General features: G+C 43.0%; 1 protein-coding gene across 1 annotated transcript in view; it reads left to right on the top strand.

Moving 5' to 3' along the window:
• The first annotated feature begins 278 nt into the window (after positions 1 to 278).
• The window catches only part of ZC3H10 (zinc finger CCCH-type containing 10), a 29,743-nt gene continuing 9,046 nt past the window's right edge, over positions 279 to 20,975 (top strand). Inside the window, exon 1 of the mRNA XM_077483408.1 lies at positions 279 to 510. The gene's annotated coding sequence lies outside the window, so the exon portion shown is untranslated. The remainder of the gene's footprint in view (positions 511 to 20,975) is intronic.

The raw sequence follows: 20,975 nt of genomic DNA, 5'->3' as shown, positions 1-20,975 counted from the left end.
GAAGAAACAGAAGCAAAGGGAGATAAAAAGAAAAATGTATGTGATTCTCTGTAAGGTGGTAATATAACATATTATTAGTAAATGTTAAAGTCGAAAGGGAAGGTCCGCTTTAACCCGGTTTATTTTTCCTTATACAGCTAGGTCCCTACTTATAACGTAAAACTACATTCCTGTTGGCCACTAGAGGGTGGCGTTTCCCTTTCCAGCTAGTCTCCAGTGTAGTAGAAAGAATATAGGGACGCAGACAAGAAGGCCAACGTTTTCCCTCTAGTGCCCGCGCTCGCCGTTTCCGTTCTGATGGCAGCCAATGAACGGCGAGGACAGGTGCCTCGAAGGAACTGGGTGTGGCGTTGTTCCTGGAGGACTTTGTTAGGGTTTTATGGCGTTAGTACTCGGTGTTTGAGGGGATTGGCGAGTACGGTACGGGGGTTTCGGGTGGCACCAGAGGTAGGCGGTGGCCGCCCGTTGATATCCGTTACCCGTGAAGCCTGGCGTGCACGGTGTGAGGAGGTATGTATAGACATGCAGTATGGCGTAGGATAAGACGCAGCGTGTCTCGGCGTGAGCCTTGCTATGGAATGTGTGTGCTTGAGGAGGGTAGACTAGGCCAGGAGCGCATGTGTCGTCATCATAAGCAGAGCCCCCATTTTCCTGCCCTCATGTCTATTCTTCTCACCTTCACAGGAGCTCAGAGCATTCAGCTGTGTATACTGATCGCAAAATAAATCCCAGGTTTATTGTGCTCACTGCATGTCATTAAAGCTGAATTCCAGATAGTATGTTTTTTTTTTAGGCTGGGTTCACACTGCTGCGAACACAGGCATCGCATGCGATTTTTTTTTTTTTTTTTTTTTTTTTTTCACGTTATTGCCATAGCTTCCCAACTACCCCTGATTTGAGCACAGTCCCTCAATCGCCCCTCCATTCCTGTCTGATCTTTAGCGTTGATGATAAAATGCACTTTTTCTTTATCAAAAAGTGTTTTTTCAGCCCTAAACCTTTCATCTGATTTCTAATTGCTGCATTTGTAAATTCCAAAAGCCAATATAAAGGAATAGTAGTGGTACAAAAAGCACTTGTGGGTTTAACCAATCTTGTGTGTTTTTATTTTTGTACAATTTTCCTTTAAGGGGGGTGTGTCCCATGCCTGACTACTTTTGCCGATAGGTGTCCCTCATTCCCATCTCAAAAAGTTGGCAGGTATGTTATTACAGTGCAGATCACATGCTATGTGTGTGTGCGCGATGTGAATTCAGGCATACAAACTGTCTGAAATCACATTCACACCAAAATGGTGAAGTCGCCACTTTTTTTTTGTCTGCACAGGAATTGGATCGCATTGCTGGTTCACACTCATGTGATCTGAGCCCTTTACCATTTTACAGTTCATGCTACAAACCAATCTGGGGGTGTCAACTTCACATTGACACCCCCAGTGTTTCGCAGGGAGCAGTGTAAACTGCCTGTGAGTCAGATGGGGATTGTGGACGTTCCCGTATCACACCAGTGTACACCCGGCCTAAAGGTAAAGTATTGGGTTTATTAAAAAAAAAAAAATATATATATACACACATCCTCTATGGTGCAGTTGCCCCCCACTGACCCTAAGACCGAGAACTTAGTGATCACATGATGCTGATTGCTCGGCTCTCAGTTGGCTACTTGGGTTATGCTGCCACCTTCAGGTGAACAGGCACTGGACAAAAAAAAAAAAAAAAAAAAGGAAGGAATCCACTCTCAGGTATAAAGTTGCTCAGCTAAGCCTCAGTTTTGAAGCAAGTAATGAGGAATAGACCAGATGCAAGGAATCTCTGGGTTGTGTTATGTATTCTTCAGAATCGGAGAGTGGTGACTGTCAAGTCACTGCATTCCACTCTGCCCCTGAGTGCTTGCTGTAGCAGCAGGCTGGAGTGGGGGTGGGAGCAGCTGGCTTCAGCTGTCAGCCACATGCTCAGTTGTGGAGCAAGCTGGCAATTAGACAGCTGGGTGGATCCCAAAATTATGATCAGGATCGTTCCGGAGCTTTGACTGGATAATAGCCCGCTGTCAGCTGAGTCACAGGAGTGCAAAACTAACTGCACTTCTGTAACCCACAAGATGGGTATGACCAAAACGCTTTGACTTCACTTCTAATTTGCATAATTACACTGCTTCAGCTTGGACCAATGAAAAGCAGCCCAAAGTTAAGTCTTTTTTTTTTTTTTTTCTCCCAACTATAGGGATGAATGAAAAAGACTTGATTGCCCCATCCAAACACTCAAGGTGTATAGGGCGCTGAACATGCAGACAATTTTCCAACAAGTTTGTTGTACAGAAGTCCCCCAAATCATCCAATCAGAGAATGCTTTACATTCAGAAAATGCAACGCTTTTCCTAAATGGCACCCATGCTGGGTAGCCTCCTGTGGTCACAATGCAGCAGGGACCTGGAAGCTGGCGGAGATCACTGTAGTAGTGGTGCCTACTATAGTGACTTCCAGCTTCCACAGGTTTGGCACATGCATACTTGGATTGGTCCAAGTTCTAGAACAATGTAGAAATTGCCATACCTGGAATTCAGCTCTAAAGTATATGTGAGTCCCCACCTTGTAAAAAAAAATAAACCCATTCAGTTCAAAATGACAAATCAAAACATTGTCAAATTTAAATATAAATTACAGATAACTTTTTTTTTTTTTTTTTTTTCCTTTCTTTAGAAGTGGTCACATCTATAAGATGGGGTTGGATACTGTGTGTGGTTAAAAGGCATTGAAATTTCACTACACTAATCTTCCCTGTGAAGAGCTGTACAGGGCTGGGTGTCAGCACCAGTCTGACCATGGGAGGACATGTACGCTGATCTTTTCAGCACAGCCAGAAAACTATGCTGAGAGGGAAGATCTTCTATGGTGTGTTTGATGTGAAACATGAAAGCAAGGGGACTGACAAGAACACCTAGGATTTCACACAGAAAGCAATACAAAGAGAACGGAAGACTTTTTAACAAAAGTACATGGTACAGCAGGCACAGCTCAGGAATATGAAATGTTGGAGTAACAAATACTTTAATTCTTCTTAGGCACTAGTGGCATAGCCAGGACTTCATTTGCCCAGAAGGAGGCTATGTTGCCAGTGTCTTCCATGAAGATCTCATCCGTAAACTGCAAAATGTTTGTGGCATTGCTGATGCCAATGCCACATATATAAAAAAATAAAATAAATGTGCACCGAAATTGCAGGGGAAGCCCGGCCGCCAACGTCGGCTGTTAAAATGGTGGAAAAAAATTGAGAGCAAATGGTGGGACTTTATATGAAGCACACAGCAGCACAAAAAGAAGTCAAGTGACTGGGAAATACTGTTTATTCATGTTGTATAATCTAACATACAACTTAATGGGTATATAACCTCCAAAAGCATTTGATCATTTACAACATAAGTTGCATAGTAGTCCGCAATCATTAAGACAGTTGTGGAACAGACATTGGATAAATATTATAAACATAGGTAAGTTAAAAACAGTACTAAATATATCAAACAAATAGAGGGGAGAATAAGGGAAAAAATGAACATAATTCATATACTGAATGATTATAAACATGAATATAACCGTAGAGAATATAGATTGGTCCATGGTAGAATGATAGTCAAGTGTTAGGCTTGACGTGTTTCGTGGCCTTATAGCCGCTCATCAGAAGCATAAACCATGAAAAATATTAGGTTGCGTATTAAACCGATAGCAGCAGTGCTGCATCGAGAGTCGCCAACTAATGGCACGGTCTCATCTCTGGGCAGTGCGGTCGCCAAAGGGGTGATTTAAAATCAACATAGACAATTCGTAGGCCGTGTGTGTGAGTGGACAACCCTGGTGAAGGGTGAAAGCAGTGAGCCTGATGGGAAACTTGTAAGTTTAACCAATAAAAAGACTGAAGTGGAAGTGATCCAGGACGTGTGGAGTGAGAAATGGTGTTAAAATGGTGGCTTGAGCTTACGTAGGAGAAATGGTGCATATGGGAACACTTTAACCACTTCACCCCTGGAAGGATTTACCCCCTTCCTGACCAAGGTCTTTTGCGATACGGCACTAGGTCACATTAACTGACAATTGTGTGACGTACCAAAACAAAATTGACTTCCCTTTTTTCCCCTCCTACAAATAGCTTTCTTTTGGTGGTATTTTTGAAAAAACATTTTAATTTTTTTTACTTTTTGCTATAATATTCCAACAAAATATAAAAAAACAAATTTCTTCCTCAGTTTAGGCCAATATGTATTCTACATATTTTTGGTAATAAAATCGCAATAAGCGCATATTGGTTTGCACAAAAGTTATCGCGTCTACAAAATGGGGATAGATTTATGGCATTTTTATTTAGTAATGGCGTCAATCTGATTTTTTTCTTTTTCTTTTTTTTTTTTTATCGTGACTGCTACATTGCGGCGGACACTTTTGGGACCATCAATATTTATGCAGCTATCAGTGCTATAAAAATGCACTGATTACTGTGTAAATGCCACTGGCAGGGAAGGGGTCAAATACTAGGAAGGCGATCAAGGGGTTAAGTGTTGTTCCCTCAACGTGTTATAACTGGGAGCAGTAGATTCCTGTCATATTGCTAGGCAGAATGGGGAGGAAGTGCCTTGTTTACATGGGCATCTCCTCGTTCTGCTTCTGCGGCGGGCGCCCGCTAGCCACCGATTAAAGCGTGGTGCCAAATTGCCAATGTAGATCGGCGGGAGCCGATCGGCAAGTAGTTAAGGCAACCAATAAAAATTATATGTATTTAGTTGTCAATACTTATTCAGTAATGGTACAGCCCAGTGTGTGGGGTTTGTTTTTTTTTTTTTTTTTTTTTTTTTTTTGATAAACATATCATACCTGCTCTGTTTAGTGGTTTTAAACAGAGTGGCCTGGATCCTCCTTGGGTTCCCCACAAGCACTCCTGACCCTTCCCTCCTGTCGAGCGCCACTACAGTAAGCGGCTTATTATGGGACACCCGACCCTAAGCTCTGTGTGTCCATTCAGACACGGAGCTGTGGTTCTGCCCCACTTCCTCTCCTCATTGGCTAACTGACTTTGACAGCAGAGGGAGCCAATGGCACTGCTGCTGTTTCTCAGCCAATCAGGAGGGAGAGTCTGACGGCCAAAGCACTTGTACACATTGCTGGATCGAGATAGGGCTCAGGTAAGTATTGGGGTTCTACTGCACACTGAAGGTTTTTTTTTTTTTTTTTTTAATGCATAACAACAGCAGCCTGACCCTGCAGTGTCTTTATTTCCTGTAACCTTTCCATTGCATGATGAAAAAACTGGGGTGGAAAAAAAGTTAAACTTTATACACTGGCATTTGGTGCCAATGCCTAGGTGAGGGTGACTTCTCTGGGACTTCTCAAAGGATCCTAAATGTTGGGAGAAATGTGCTTTTGTACAGTGTTGTAGCCTCTTCTTGCTAGATATTGGATCCTTGGTTTTCCCATAATCCCTCATTGGTGTCACCTTTGCCCCAAGCCAAGGACCCTAAACTGGAGTGTAAGGTGTATAACATTTTAGTTTTTATGCATTTTATGTAATTTTCTTTTTTAGGGGTCCAAGATAAGCAGACTTTCATCTTCATACAAGGTCTGATTTGATCTATACATACAATGAAACCTCTGGCACCTGTCCACTTTGGTCCCTTTCACATGGGAGCCTTCATTCGTTTTTTTTCATCGTCTTGTGATGCAGTAAAGATTGTCCTATCTAATACCTTTGGGATGACAGTGTGTCCACCTATAGCTGTCCAGGACATGAAGAGAGGAAAGCTAAATAACAAAAAAGCTCTATCAAAATAATTCAAGTCATTGTAAATGACCACCTTGTAAAAAAAATTCAGTTTAAAGTAGGAATGCAAGGCAACACATTATATATATATATATATATATATATATATATATATATATATATATATATATATATATATATAATATATATTATAATTAAAATCTTCCCAATTCCCCACTCTCCCCCATTTTTTTTTATTAATATAAGTGATCCCATATCCTCTGTTCTCAGCTGCATAAGAGCTTGGGGAGGGGAGACAACAGTGCACTGAGCTTCCCAGTGAATGACTGACTGTGGTGGGGTGTCAGGACAATTCTGATCATTGAAGGAGAGCAGGCTGAGTTCCGCTTTGCGTGGCCAGTTTTTAATAGGAGAGGAGCGTGACTGGCAGGATCACCCGGAATTTCACATAAAGGAAGAAATGTATGAGACGGTATTCTGTTCTCTTTGCAAGTACATGGTACAGCAGGCACATATCAAAAATGTTGGAGTAGCATATTCTTTAAGGTTTGGATTTCGATTTGGATGTCTCCAAATGAATAGTAACAAGTTAAAGAGGAAGTAAACCCTTTCAAACCACTTTGACCTACAGGTAAGCCTAGATTAAGGCTTACCTGTAGGTCCAAGCAATATCTCCTAAACCTATATGGTTTAGGAGATATTTGCCCAAAAATGGGCACCGCTGTCTACGGCGCATGCGCCGTAGACAGCGGCGCGCAGGCGCACTAAATGCGGCAAGTCCAAGAATGGATTTGCCTAATTTGTCGACTCCCGTGCGCATGCGCGGGAGTGACGTCATCGCGGCTTCGCCGAATGGCAGCGGCGGAGCTGCGAGACGCGACTCCCGTGCGCATGCGCGGGAGTGACGTCATCATGGCTTCGCCGCTGTGATTCGTCGGAGCTGCGAGACGCCACCAGCAAGATGGATGCGCCGGACTACAGGGGACAGCGGCGACTTCGCTGGCTCCTGTGTCAGGTAAGTGACACATAATGAGCTACTATGCGATGCATAGTAGTCCATTATGCTTTACCTTTGCAGGGAAAAAAAGAGGAAGTAAACCCATCAGGGTTTACTTCCTCTTTAAAAGGCTGGCCGGAGTCCAGCCTGGATTTGTAGGCGTCGTCTGAGGGGGGGTATATATCCCCCCTCTGTCAGGCCCAGCATCGGCTCATCTGCCTGGTTCATGTGGTAGCGGCCTATGCGACTAGCTGATGTCACTTTGGGTTTCCGTGCATACAGGGGAAATCGTCTGTCGTGAGGCCTTGATTCGCCCATTCTCATTCTCGGCTGGGTGGTCAGACCATGAGGCTGATTTAGACATCTACGGTCAGACTGCGATATTGGGGAGGGGGGGGGGGGGGTTGCTGCAGATTAATCTATTCATGTAGGTTGTCTCTTCTAGTTATTTCAGGGGTGTTGCTTTAGCCTAGGGACTAGGGACTCTGGTAATCTTGTGCAGTATGTCTGCAGTCTCTGGTAATCTTGTGCAGTATGTCCGCAGTCTCTGGTAATCTCCTGTAGTATGTGTATTAATGTGCCGCTTTACTTGCTCAATTACTTTTCAGTTAGAGAAAGGGTTTGCCTTTGCGCTTTTGTTTGATGCACTTTAATATAATAAAAAAAAAATTGGTTTGAATCATCGATTTTTTTTTTTTGGATTTTTTTATAAAAAAATTGCAGATTTGGGGGGGGGGGGGGGGGAATCGCCCAGCCCTAGCGTTAAGACAGCAGAGTTGTTTGTGTGCTAGTAATCTGCTCAGGCTTCACAGCCCCCAGATGCTTTATACCCTTTATTGCTTCTGCTGATGGGTGGGGGGTTTCATTATCATCTCGGTGGGGATTATGCAGGGATAGATTCATTTTTGTCGTCATGGTTATCTGTCCGCAATAACATGTGCTAGACTTCATAGTGTTGGGGGAATTATCCAGTTGTGCTGTTTGTCATGCTTTTTTGTTTTTCATTGTGGGTTCATTTCTTCTGTTCTGTGGCCTGGCAAGACCACGGACTGGTCTTTAGGGGTGTGGTTTCACCGTTTGGGTTGGAGGGGTAAAAGGGGGGGAGCAAGCTTCAACTTGCTAGATGTTGCATGATGTTCTTGTAGTTCCACAGGTGGATGTAGTGGCTCGGTCTGCATAGATCCATTTGCCCTAGCTGGGGGTGGTTTCCCTTCATCTTGCACCTTGTTATGTTGGCTGGTGCATGAATTGGTTCTTAGCCATGGACAATGGGCATTTCATGGTGCTCTGTCATTGAGTATCCGGTACTGCACATCATGTTCTTTCCATCCGCTTTCATTTTATGTTCATTGTACTTTTGTCATTTTGTTTTCTTTCACTGCATATACATGTGATTGTTTCAGGTAGATTTCAGAGTTCACGTAGATTTGGCAATGTACAGGTGTATGCCTCTTCTTTCACGGCTTCAGTTGGATTAAGTCACATCTGTCACGTCTACAGGTTCATACGGGCTGAAGTTTCCTTTTTAGGTGATTGGACCACAATCTTCTTGCCATATACAATGCACTCTCATTCACTATGTTTATATCTACCCACTACGGTCTGTGGGTATCATAGCACTCCGTGTTTTTAATTGCCTGTCTTTGCGTTACAGGTTTTTCAGGCTTACTCCTTCCATACACTTAGATTGGATTTGTCACTTGTTGCATATTCACCTGCTGTTGGTCTGTGATCACTATACTCATACCTTTTGGAATGTAGGGGTGGTGATCTTTTTAATACTGCTTGTTCGCTCTTAATTTTTCTAGTTTATTTTGATTTACATCGATATGTCACACGTGTCCGAAATCGACAAATTCACATTCATCCCGCCAACCCCTCGTAGTGGTTCGGAGCACTGTAGCTCACCATAATTAAGAAGTTGGACTATACTTGGGCTTGTTGCGGAGCTTCATCGCAAGGGTATTCCTTTCCCAGCTACAGCTAGGAAAGCTGAACTCTTTAGATTGTTGTTTCCAACTCTGTGTCTCAACCACTCCCATCTACCAGCGCGGAAACATGCTTTTGGTGCCTAAATCATTAACTCAGATGCACGCTCTACCTCCATACAGCAGTTGTTGCAGGACAGCTAGTGCTGGGGTATCAGCTGCACCCCCAGCTCCTGCTCTTCCAAGCCCCCCCTGCAAGTAATTAAATTTCTTTACCTTCAGCAGCTCCTTCACCATTAGCGGTGTTTCCTTTTGTCCCTGGTCCATTTCATCCCTGCTAACATTAAAGATGTTACGGAAAATAAGTAATTTGCTTGTGTGGAGGTGTTGGTGGTTCTCAAAACCAAAGATCCCAGGCTTAGCTGCAAACTCAGCATGGCGGGATTTGTACTGGCATTTGGTATTTTCAGAGACATTCTGTTCTGTCAGTCCTGGTAGGAGGAAAGAATTTGACCTATAACTACACAAGGTGGTGGACTGGGTACACAAGTACAGCAGCTTCATATTTTATGATCATCATCGATCCTTTGCTGCAAAAGTGGCGGCCTAGGGCTCAGTTCCAGGTGGTGACATGTTGGAGCAACATTGACATGGAGTTGTTTTGCAGGCATATTGCCAACTAGAAATCTCCTGTATGCGCCGTCAGTCATCAGCACATACCACAGCTTGGTGTCCAAGTTTTGAGTCCTCTAGTCAGATGGGGACCTTCAAGCAGACGGCCAGTGGTTCTTCTGGACTTTCAGGTCAGGTGGATAAAATGGGTAGACCCATCCTTTTTCTGTGTAATTCTCAACTATGCAACACTTATAATTTTCACAGGTTGCAATTACAACCAATGCAGGCTATTGCATGTCTGCTCCAATTGCTTCAGAGCTCACCCAAAGTCCACCTGTTTTGTCGAGCCTTTCAGTGCTTCACGACTTTGCCAAGCCAATGTCTCCTTGCTTAGGGGCTTGTCTGGAAAACCACCCATCCCCAGCATTCACACAGTTCTTGCTGGAGGGTTTTTCAGCAGGCTTTCACACTGGCGTCCTCACTCTTCCAAATGAGTCTTTTGAATGTAGTAATTTGATGTTAGCAGACAGTCACCCTGCGATTGACAATGACTTGCTGAAGCCAGAAATGTCCAAGGGGTTCCTGATCGTTCCTTTTCTTTCATCACCATTCTGTATGTTGTGGGTTGGCCCCATTGGGGTGGTCTGTGGCAAATTTTCCAGTAAATATCGGCTGATTTATGATATGTCTGTGCCTCATTCATCTCATATTCCTAGCCTTAATTCTCTTATTCCCTCCAAGGAGTTTTTGCTGAACTATTCATCGGTGGATTTGGCTATCCAGCATATTCTAGTTAGGCAGGGGTACTTGGCTTTCTAAAGCGTATATCACTGATACTTTCAAGCTGCTTCCTATTAGCCCTGCTCAGTGGCAATGGCATGGCATCAAGTGGCCCGGTCAGTATTTTGCCTCTAGGTTAACTTTTGGGTCATAAAGCAGTCCTTGCTTGTTTGACACCTTTGCCCAGACTCTTCTTTGGATTTTGGGTAATTGCAGAGGTTGTCTGAGGATAATTCATTATCGTGAAGTCTTCCTGCTGTTGGAAGACCGTGGTGACTCTCCCAGTGATCTGCAGACTTTTTATAGGGCTGTTTTCAGAGTTAAATGTCCCTTTTGGCTGCGCATAAAATGGAAGGTCTGACCAACGTTATCACCTTTTTGGGGATCACTCTTGAACTCATCTCATTGTTGTGAGTCTGCCAGTGGAGAAGCTGGTCAGGATACGCCAGACCATTTATCTGTTTGTTCGATCCCTAGTCTGTTCCAAAAGGGACTTGAAGTCACTTTTGGGGATGCTGAATCAGGCCATGAGAATCATTCCTCAGGGTAGGGCGTTTGTTTCCAGGTTGCTTGCCCTCCTTCTATATCAGGATTCTGACTTGGTTGTCAAGTTACTAGCAGATGCTCGAGCCAATTTAATTATGTGCGATTAGTTCCTGTGTGACTGGAATGGCATCTGTTTATCCCGCATCCAACGGATAGGTCTACCAACGTAAGCAAAAAAGGGGGATAAAGGAGAGAACGGACTATATCGGTACCTGAACAAGATATAACAAACATTTGTATCAATAAAACTAAAATTTTATTACAAAAAGTCCACACTATACCTCTATAAAATTCATAAAAAAAAAAAATGTTCTAATATACTTATGTAATCAAAATCAGATGCTGGTTGACGTGTTTCGCCGATGGCTTCCTCAGAACCAGATAAATATGACTATAGAACCTAGGAGGACTAGAGGTATATAAGTCAAATCCTTCAAGTATAGATTCTAAATATTGCACTATATGTACATTATCAATAAATATTCCATCATAATTTTACTAAGAATCAGACTCGCTTACATACGTATAGCCTAAGTCAGGCCAGCCTAGAAAGGAGGCCTGTACTCTGGAGGAGGTGTATCACCCTTAAAATTTTAGGGGACAAGTGGATGGTGCCTGTACTGCCCCAAAATCCAGGCGTAACATTCAACAAGATATCTGTCAAAATAATTATCTAGTTAAAATATCTGTTATGGTATGCAATCTCCTATACAATAATCAAACCCCCCCAAACATCATAGGCTAGAGATACTTACAGCTGACCAAGATATACCCTCAAGTTAAATATAAATATGCAAAAGAAGAGGGCTCAGGCAGCAACCTGAAAGTTCTGGAAAAAGCACCAAATTGGCAATAATATAAAAATTATAAATAGTACACATCCAACAGGGCATGGGGGCTATGTCAAATACTCCAATGTCCACCTATAAGACAGCCAAATATAATACACAAAAAAATAAATACCTAATATTGGCCACTAGAGGACCTCTCTTCAAATAAAACTGTAAGGTCACCAGCAGCTAGTATTCCCTAACACTCAGTCCAAAGATCAAGTCCAAACTAGCAGAGGTTCAATGTTCTCCTAAAGAAATATACACCATGGCGACTAAACAAAAAAATAATTAATCATACCCAATGTCCAGAAAGACAAACATAACACAGCTTAGAATACCCATTGCAAAGACGCTATGCAGAGAAAACAATCACAAGCTCCTTACCTTCAAAGCAACCATCCATCAAATGAGTACACCAACCACAAGGTCTGGCTCCATATCTGCTGTTTTATAAAAGCCTGCCAGACGTGTGCATTGGAACAATTGCCAACAGGTGATACAGAATACACAATTAACTCTATAGTGACCGCTATGTGCACATGACGCCTAAATAATGCGCCCTTGCACATAGCCTGGCGCTTAAAGAGTGCGTCCTCACGCACAAATAATGGGTCAGTACATCCGCCATTAGCAAAACGGTGGCACATACTTAGTGCGTCACGGCGCACAAGAAACACCTCAATATCTGTGGCAATTCAGTGGCGAAAATCAACGCCCTCACCAAATAATACTACGTAATGCCTAATGCGCCAAACGTAACAGATGCACAGCCACACGTAAACGGCAAATTCAATAACAGCAGTCGACAACGCACAACCACTGCATCCTCACGCATAAGACACATCAACATGCGCACCAATGCCCCGGCGGGAACCGCGCAAGCGCCAAACAACCCACATCTGCGCATGCGCCCAATGCAGCAACGGCATCCACACGCCAACAGCAATATCAGTGATATCACCTTTCCAAAAACACCAATCGAGCCAACAGCATTGATGCACAAAAATTGCCGATGCCATGATAGTCTCCAAATATTTAAGTGCCAGCCAGCAACACCACTGTTCGCTCATAAGAACGCCAATCGCATGTGAACGACTATGGATAAAACAACTGGTAAACATTGACTGATAAATCCCATTGTGCAAAAGCCACCTAAAATAGGGAGGTATGGAGGTCCCCTCTACGCCACCACCACAACACCACCCCCAAGGGTGCAAGGGAGACAACAGCTATCCTCCAATCCCCAATGCTATCCAAGCCAAGGGAGACTTACCCCCCCCCCCCCCCCCCCCCACAAAAGTTGACAACTCTGAATCCTGGAACTGCACAGGACATGCAACCCCACATTTCTTATTCTTTCTTAATGTTAACGACCCCCTATAGGAATTATACAGAACATTTTTAACCTCATTTTCTTACTCCCATATTTTGCTCCGACATATATGTACCAATAATCCATTAGATATATATACAAAACAAAATATGTACAATATATATTACATATATGCATCTCATTTACATGATTGGCAGGAGAATCCCTCCTACATGTAGCGATGAAGAGGACGGACATACAGTTCCATATAAGCATCTGAAAATCTCATCAAAGCAAAACAGATTGCCCTCATAAATCGTATGAACAGGAGACACTACTCTAAATCGAGATACCAATTAGAGAAAGCGTCTGTAACTGTGGGAGTCATTCAAGCCCGGTGCCCTAGTAGCATTCAATTTGAATATTCATTTTGCCTCTCATTGGAGCAACTTTTGATCAATATTGCGCCCTCTGGGATCTTCTCTGACCCTTTCTAAAGCTGTAAAACATACCATGGAAGTATTGTTTTTCTGTTTCAAAGCCACATGCCTTCCTATGGGGTTGTAAAGCAGGTTTTTACTTATGTAAGATACATGGTCATAGACTTGCCTCCAGAAATTCCTGAATGTTTTCCCCGCATAGAATGAGCCACATTTACAGAACACTATATAAACAATTCCCTTGGTCTGGCAGTTTAGCAAAAAATCTCATATTATACATCACCCCATTAGGAAGCATGTAGGATGATCCTTCTAACATCCCAGTTACAGTATTCACATTTATGGCATCTGAACATACCTACTGGCTCCTCCTGCCTGATTTTGGAAGTGGGTGTGAACTATCTATCTTTAAGAGATTGGCATCTTCTATATGTGATTTGAGGAGCAGCACCAATATACTTCCTAATAATACGGTGGCCTGTTAGGAGATGCCAATGTCTATTGATTATCTTGCGTATACTTTCATGGTTACTTGAATAAGTGGTTATTTCTCTCGTAATATCCCCCTGTTCTTTTTGGTGGTTCTCTTTCTCAAACAGTAACTTAATTCTGTCTCTATCCAGAGCTATTTTGAAGGCCTTTTTCAAAATCGTTTTACTATAACCACATTCACTGAAGCGATTTCTCAGTAGGTTAGCCTCCCACCTGAAATCGTCCTCAGTAGAACAATTACGTCTGAGGCGCAGATACTGTGAGTATGGGATGCTTCTAATCAATGACTGAGGGTGCGAGCTTTCTGCATGGAGAAGGGTATTTCCAGCAGTAGCTTTTCGAAATAATGATGTGTTTATGGTTCTATCCTCTTGTTTTCGAATTATTAGATCCAGAAACGGTAAAGAACTCAAACTGTTCCATCGTAAATTTCAAATTATAGCTATTAATAGCTAGCCGTTCCATAAACCTATTGAGGTCATTCACCCCTGCATCCCACACCATAAATATATCGTCGATATACCTGTACCAACATCGAATGTTGGCCAGGTATACCGACAATTCCGGAGTAGAGAAAAGAGACCGCTCCCATCCCCCCCCAGGTACAGGATGGGGCACAGCATGTCCCCATTGCCACCCCCTGCACCTGGAGTTAGTGGAAGCCGTCAAAATATGTCTCAATAATTGCATGATAAATGCATTATAGGGTCTAGCAACCTCCTCACTCTCATTGAAGAAACTCTATTCTTTACAGAGATCCCAAGAGAGTGAGGTATGCTGCAATAAAGTGCCTCAACGTCTATAGAAACCAGGATGCTCTTTGCTGAAAATTTTTGTTGTATAAGACCCTTAATGCCAAGGTGTCCTGGAGATAGGAGGGGAGCTTCATTACATACGGTCGTAAAAACACATCCACCAGACGACTTCCCTTCTCACTTTTAGCTCCTATGCCTATCGGCGTCTGGGGGGGTTTGTTAATATTTTTATGCGTTTTTGGTAGAGCATAAAATGACGGTATTCTAGGGTGGGTAGTTCTCAGTGCCTCAAAAATATCCCCCTGTTGTAAGCCTCAGTGATGATTATTTCATAATCGCCATTGAAGGTTAATATATTCTCCATAGAGATTGAACCGTACCCATCCTCGTTGGATAAGATATCTAGGCACATCTGTTGGTAATCCTTAGTGTCCATCAATACAACATTCCCCCCTTTGCCCATTCTGCCATTTTAATAGTAATTTCCTTATTGTTTTATAGTTGAACAATGGCCTGATGTTGTTCAAAGGTAATATTCCTCTGTCTTCCAGACTTAGTCTAATTTCTTTACATCAATAGTCACTTGTAGAAAAGTCCATATGTTGGGATTAGTTTTAAGGGAAGGAAAATTGTTTTTTTTTTTTTTTTTTTTAAAGAAATTTGGGTATTTATTTGGGTGGAATTGCTTGAGGAGGACCCCCCGATATACTTGGGGCGGCCTCCTCAGCAGGAACACCCGCAGAGCCCTCAAGCTCATCTAATAGATCCATCAAATCTTTAAGAGCTAAGAAGTCCCTAACCGTAATTCCCTTCCATTGCTCTCGTTCTACCAGCTTTTGTTTCCTCTTTCTCCTTTTCCTCGTCAGATATATATTTAGACGTCTAGCAAATAGGTTGAGGTCTTTAACTACTTCAAAGCTATCTGTATAATAAAAAGCACGTGACCTGTTTGGACCCCAATGCAACATAAGCATGCCTCCATCCCTGTATCAATAAAAGGAAATGAAAAAAGTGGATTGTGGGACTTTAAATGAGGCATGGATATGTGCTTGAAATGGTCTAAGATACCTAAAATGTTATTCATTGTCACTGTCCCTGCGGGGAAAATCTGTATACCCATAAAAAGTTGCTAATCAATCCAATAAATTAAATACAAATACTAAATAGTAGGTATATATAATGTATCATAATCTATAATACATGGGTCATGCAACAAGAAGCATAATTAATTGTAGTAATAATCATGTTGACATAATTAATGTATATAATGGATAGACATAATTGGTACAAGCAATCAATTAAAAAATTGAATGGATATACAGAGCAGGTGAACATGGTTATCCTAATAAATATAACTATAAATGAATAAAAGAAATTCATGATTGTAGCAAACTTGACTTGGCATCCCTGAGTATGTTCTCTACGTGTTTCATGGCGATTTCAGCCAATCATCAGGAGTGGGATGCATCAAAAATCGCAAAATAAAGAGATGAAATGAGTAAATAGGTCGGTCACAGTCTCAAATGAAAAATCATTGCTTTCAAAAAGAGAGCAGGTGTTAAATGTGAATGCATTACCTTTTGGCCACGTTCAGATGAGTAACCCAACAGACCCAAAAAGGAATAGGATGGCGATTGCTTGTACCAATTATGTCTATCCATTATATACATTAAATATGTCAACATGATTATTACTACAATTATGCTTCTTGTTGCATGACCCATGTATTATATATTATGATACATTATATATACCTACTATTTAGTATTTGTATTTAATTTATTGGATTGATTAGCAACTTTTTATGGGTATACAGATTTTCCCCGCAGGGACAGTGACAATGAATAACATTTTAGGTATTCTAGACCATTTCAAACACATATCCATGCCTCATTTAAAGTCCCGCAATCCACTTTTTTCATTTCCTTTTATCTGTATATGTAGAGGGACAAAAGCTCAAACCTAAACCTAAAACCTCCAACTCCACCTGTGAAAGGGTCTTTTGAAGAGTTATTAACCTGCAGCTGATTTATCGTTATTTGTACGCAAGCCTCTCTAGGCCTTGCGAGGCGGTTTGCATATTGGGAGGGGTGAATCAGTTGAAAATCCTTTCCTTTACTGCTTTTAGGAATTACACCCCTGTTTAAAGGGATGTTGGAGTGTCTAAGACTAGATATTGAGGGAGACAGCACTGCTCTGTTCCCACTCGTAAGGATGTCAGACCCTGGTGCTCCCCCTGAAGCGTATTCATAATGGGGATCAATTCCCATCATATTCTCAATTGTTCTATCCGGATCAAAAGATCCATCATTTGAATACTCTTTACTACTCTACTCTACCACCTCTATTCTCATTTCCCCCCAGTTGTATGTCTTTTTTTTTTTTTTTTTTTTTTTCTTGATCCCCTTTGTCTACCCCTTCCTCACAGGGGCTGTATGAATTGAGCGGACCGGGCAGAATAGGATGGAGTAGGTGAATCAGAAATCGTTCCATCTCTAATATCTCCATCACTCTGTGATTGGCCCCTATCCGGATTTTTTCTATTCCTCCTTTGGTCAATACCAAGTCTGTTCAGGTACTGGTATAGTCCGTTCTCTCCTCCTTCCCCCTTTTTTTGCTTATGCTATTTAGAATGAGGTATCCCCTTAGCTTTTTTCATATATTTTGGAGGTCTACCAACGTGTATTCGGACGCCGCCACCTCAGTCGGCTTTGTGGCCATTTTTGGTCAGCCGTTGGTCCCCGGGGCTTTTTAATCTAAAAAAAATTTGCTCTTCGACATTGTTCGAAATGGTACTGGCGGCAGCAGTCGCTTGGGGTCCAGTTTGGTCAGGCAACTCTGATCTTCTTCATGCATGGATAATTTGGCCACAGCCAATATTGTTAATAAAGGTAGATTGGGGTCCCTTCTCATGTCCTTCATGTGCAGGTTGACATGGCTAGGCTTGACTTACAAGTTCCATTTTTGGGAAGCGTTCATCTGTAGGGATCACAGTGGTGCAGCTGATGCTTTATCTCACCTCCAATATGCCTCAAATTTTTCTAACATTCGGAAGCAGAGCTGATGGGCAAGCCATCTTCACCGTACCCACTAGTTGTTATGGATTAAACACATTCTGGGCTTAGGCGATCTATCTTGCTAATATGTCCAGAAATACTCTGAAAGCATATACTACGGGTTGGAGGGCCTTTCTCAGGTTTGTCTTTTATACCCTTGTAGTTGCCCTGAGGATATCAATTATGTCATGGCTTTCACTGCATATTGCCACAGCGAATTGGCATTGTCTGCTAATACTATCAAGTTATTTGTCGGGTGTCCAGCATTTCGGGTCCCTGCAGACTCCTGATAGAAGTCCATTTTTGTGGCTCACCCTCAAAGTGTCTCAGGCTAGCTGTCAAGCTCCTGTTCTGCTCAGAGGTAGCCTCACCAGTAGGGATGAGCTGAACACTCTCCTGTTCGGTTTGCAGCAGAACATGTGAACAGGCAAAAAATTTGGCAGGACACACAAACACTGTTAAAGTCTATGGGACACAAACGGGAATAATCAAAAGTGCTAATTTTAAAGGCTTATATGCAAGTTATTGTCATAAAGTAACTTTTCGAAAGGGAAAAATTGTCATTTAAAACTGATTGCGGCTGTAATGAACTGTTGGGTCTCGGCAATATAGATAAAACTCATTGACAAAAAGAGCATGGGATCCCCTACAGACCATTAATAGGCCCTTTGGGTCTGGTGTGAATATTAAGGGGAACCCCGAACCAAAATTTAGAAAAATGTGCGGGGGTCCCCCTAAAATCCATATCGGGCCCTTCGGGTCTGATATGGAAATTTAGGGGAACCCTGCACCAAAATGTAAAAAAATGGCATAGGGCCCCCCCAAAATCCATACCAAACTCTTGTCCGAGTGCACAACCTGGCAGGCCACAAGAAAAGAGGGTGGGGGTGAGAGAGCGCCCCCACCCTCCTGAACTGTACCAGGCCACATGCCCTCAACATGGGGAGGGTGCTTTGGGGTAGTTCCCATGTTGATGTGGACATGGGCCTCATCCCCACAACCGTTGCCCGGTGGTTATAGGGGGCTTATCTAAAAGCCCCCTTTAACAAGGGGACCCCCAGATCCCGCCCCCCCCCTCGCGTGAAATAGTAACGGGTACCATTTCACAAAACAAGTGTCAAAATGTTCAAGACGAGACACAGCTTGGGACCTTTATTTAAAAAAAAAAAAATGTCCCACGGTGTCCATTCATCATCTTCTATCAAGCTGCCAGACAGCCCGAAAAAGAGAGGAAAATCCATGACCGATCCGCCTCCATGGGGGGCTCCCGCCATGTGACGCTTCTTCGCCTTTGACAGCTCTTGTATAACTGAGGGTGGGGCCACCCGGTGATGTACCCAGGTGACCCGCCCCCTCTGAGGCCACAGGGACTTCCATGTGGCCTCAGAGGGGACGGGATCACCCATTTATGTAACTGAGTGGCCCGCCCCCTCTGACGCCATGGGGAAGTCCTTGTGGTGTCAGAGGGGGCAAGGTCACCCGGGTACGTCACCAGGTGGCCCCACCCTCAGTTATATAAGAACTGTCAAAGGCGAAGAAGCGTCACATGGTAGGAGCCTCCCATGGAGGCGGATCGGTTGCGGATTTTTATTTTTTGGTCTGTTAGATGGCATGATAGAAGATGAATCATGGGACTTTTTTATATTAAATGACTGATCCCAAGCTGTGACGCTTTGTTGTGAAATGGTAAAATTGTATCCTGTTACCATTTCACACGGGGGGGGGGGGGGGCTGGGATCAGGCAGGTCCCCTTAAAGGGGGCTTCCAGATTCCGCTAAGCCCCGCCCACCGCAGACAACCACCGGGAAGGGTGGCCTGGTACGGTTCAGGAGGGAAGGGGTGCTCTCTCGTCCCCTCCTCTTTTCCTGCGGCCTGCCAGGTTGTGTGCTTGGATAAGGGTCTGGATTTTGGAGGGGACCCCTACACCTCCTTTTTTTTTTTTTTTTTTTTTTTTTTTTATTTGCTGCAGGTTTCCCCTTAATTTCCATATCGGACCCTAAGGGTCTATTTATTTTTTTCAATGAGTTTTATCTAAATTGCCGAGACCCGACACTTCATTACAGCCGCGACCAGTTTTAAATGACCATTTTTCCTTTAGAAATTTAATTTTGTCAAATGTCACATTTCATTTTGCTGTATTTTGAACACAGGAAAAATGCACCACTTTTTAGGCAAACCATAGACGCCCCCCAGGAACAATATTTAAAGGAGTATTTAATTTTTGTTTTACTTTAAAGTGGTTGTAAACCCTTCCAACCAACTTTGATTTACAGGTAAGCCTAGATTAAGGCTTACCTGTAGGTCCAATAAATATCTCCTAAACCTATACGGTTTAGGAGATATTTTCCCGAAGACAGCCACCGCTGTCTACGGCGCATCTGGGGCAGGCCGCAGATCGCAGCGATATGCCGCGAGCGTCGGCTCCCATGCGCATGCGCGGGAGTGACGTCATCGCGGCTCTGGCGAATCACAGCGCTGGAGCCGCGAGACCCGGAAGTCGCTCCGGGATCCATGGCAGCCGCGAAGAGGAAGACGGAGGACTGCTTCGGGGGCTTCGTTCTCAGGTAAGTTATTCATAATGAGCTAGTATGCTATGCATACTAGCTCATTATGTCTTTGTCTTGCAGGATTTTTTTTTCAGAATTTTTTAAAAAGGGTTTACAACCACTTTAAGCATTAAAAAAAACAGTGATCCTTTAGAAAAATTTTTTGCATTGATACATGTCCCCTGGGGCAGGACCCATGTGCCCAAACACTTTTTATGACAATAACTTGCATATAAGCCTTTAAAATATAGCACTTTTTGATTTTTCATGCTAGTGTCCCATAGACTTTAATGGTGTTCTGAAGCTTTCGAATTTTCTGCGAACACCGTTTGCTGTTCGAACGCAAGTTTGACTCGAACATCAGCCTCATCCCTACTTACCAAGCTCCCTGATCTTTGAGTTACAAATAATAGATGCAGGCCAGGGGTTTGTGGTCAAATACCACAAGACCAACAGTAATTGGTGCCTGGTTGAAGTGTTTGATTCTCTCTGCAGTCTTTTTGCAGCAATTCTTCTGGACAGCCCTCTGCTCCCCTTTCTTGTGCATCCTCTCACTTCGAAACAGTCCATTTCTTTAATCATGATCTTAATACATTTTATGTTTAAATCCAAAGCTATTTACTACACATTTGTTTAGGATTGGGGCAGCTTCTGCAGCTCCCAAGTAGGGGGGTCCTAACAATATTATCAAATACATGGGGTGCTGGAGGTCCTCCTGTTTATAGCAGATGCATACCTGAGCCCTGTATAAGGGTCAGCAGAGCATTCGTTACTTTACTGGATTGATTGTTACCTGTTTTCATTACAGCTTTTCATACCTCACCTACCTTTTGTGTCTTTTGCCCTCTTTTAGATGTGCCCCGGTCCAGCTGGCCGGTACATCGCAGGCATTGGTACGATCATCACATTTCCAAAT

Source organism: Lithobates pipiens, unplaced genomic scaffold, assembly GCF_037356315.1.
Source record: "Lithobates pipiens isolate NorthernLeopardFrog02 unplaced genomic scaffold, aLitPip1_a1.2 Scaffold_16, whole genome shotgun sequence".
In the NCBI taxonomy this organism is placed as follows: domain Eukaryota; kingdom Metazoa; phylum Chordata; class Amphibia; order Anura; family Ranidae; genus Lithobates; species Lithobates pipiens.
Note: the sequence above shows the minus strand (reverse complement) of the source record. Positions and strands in the feature narration are given on the sequence as shown.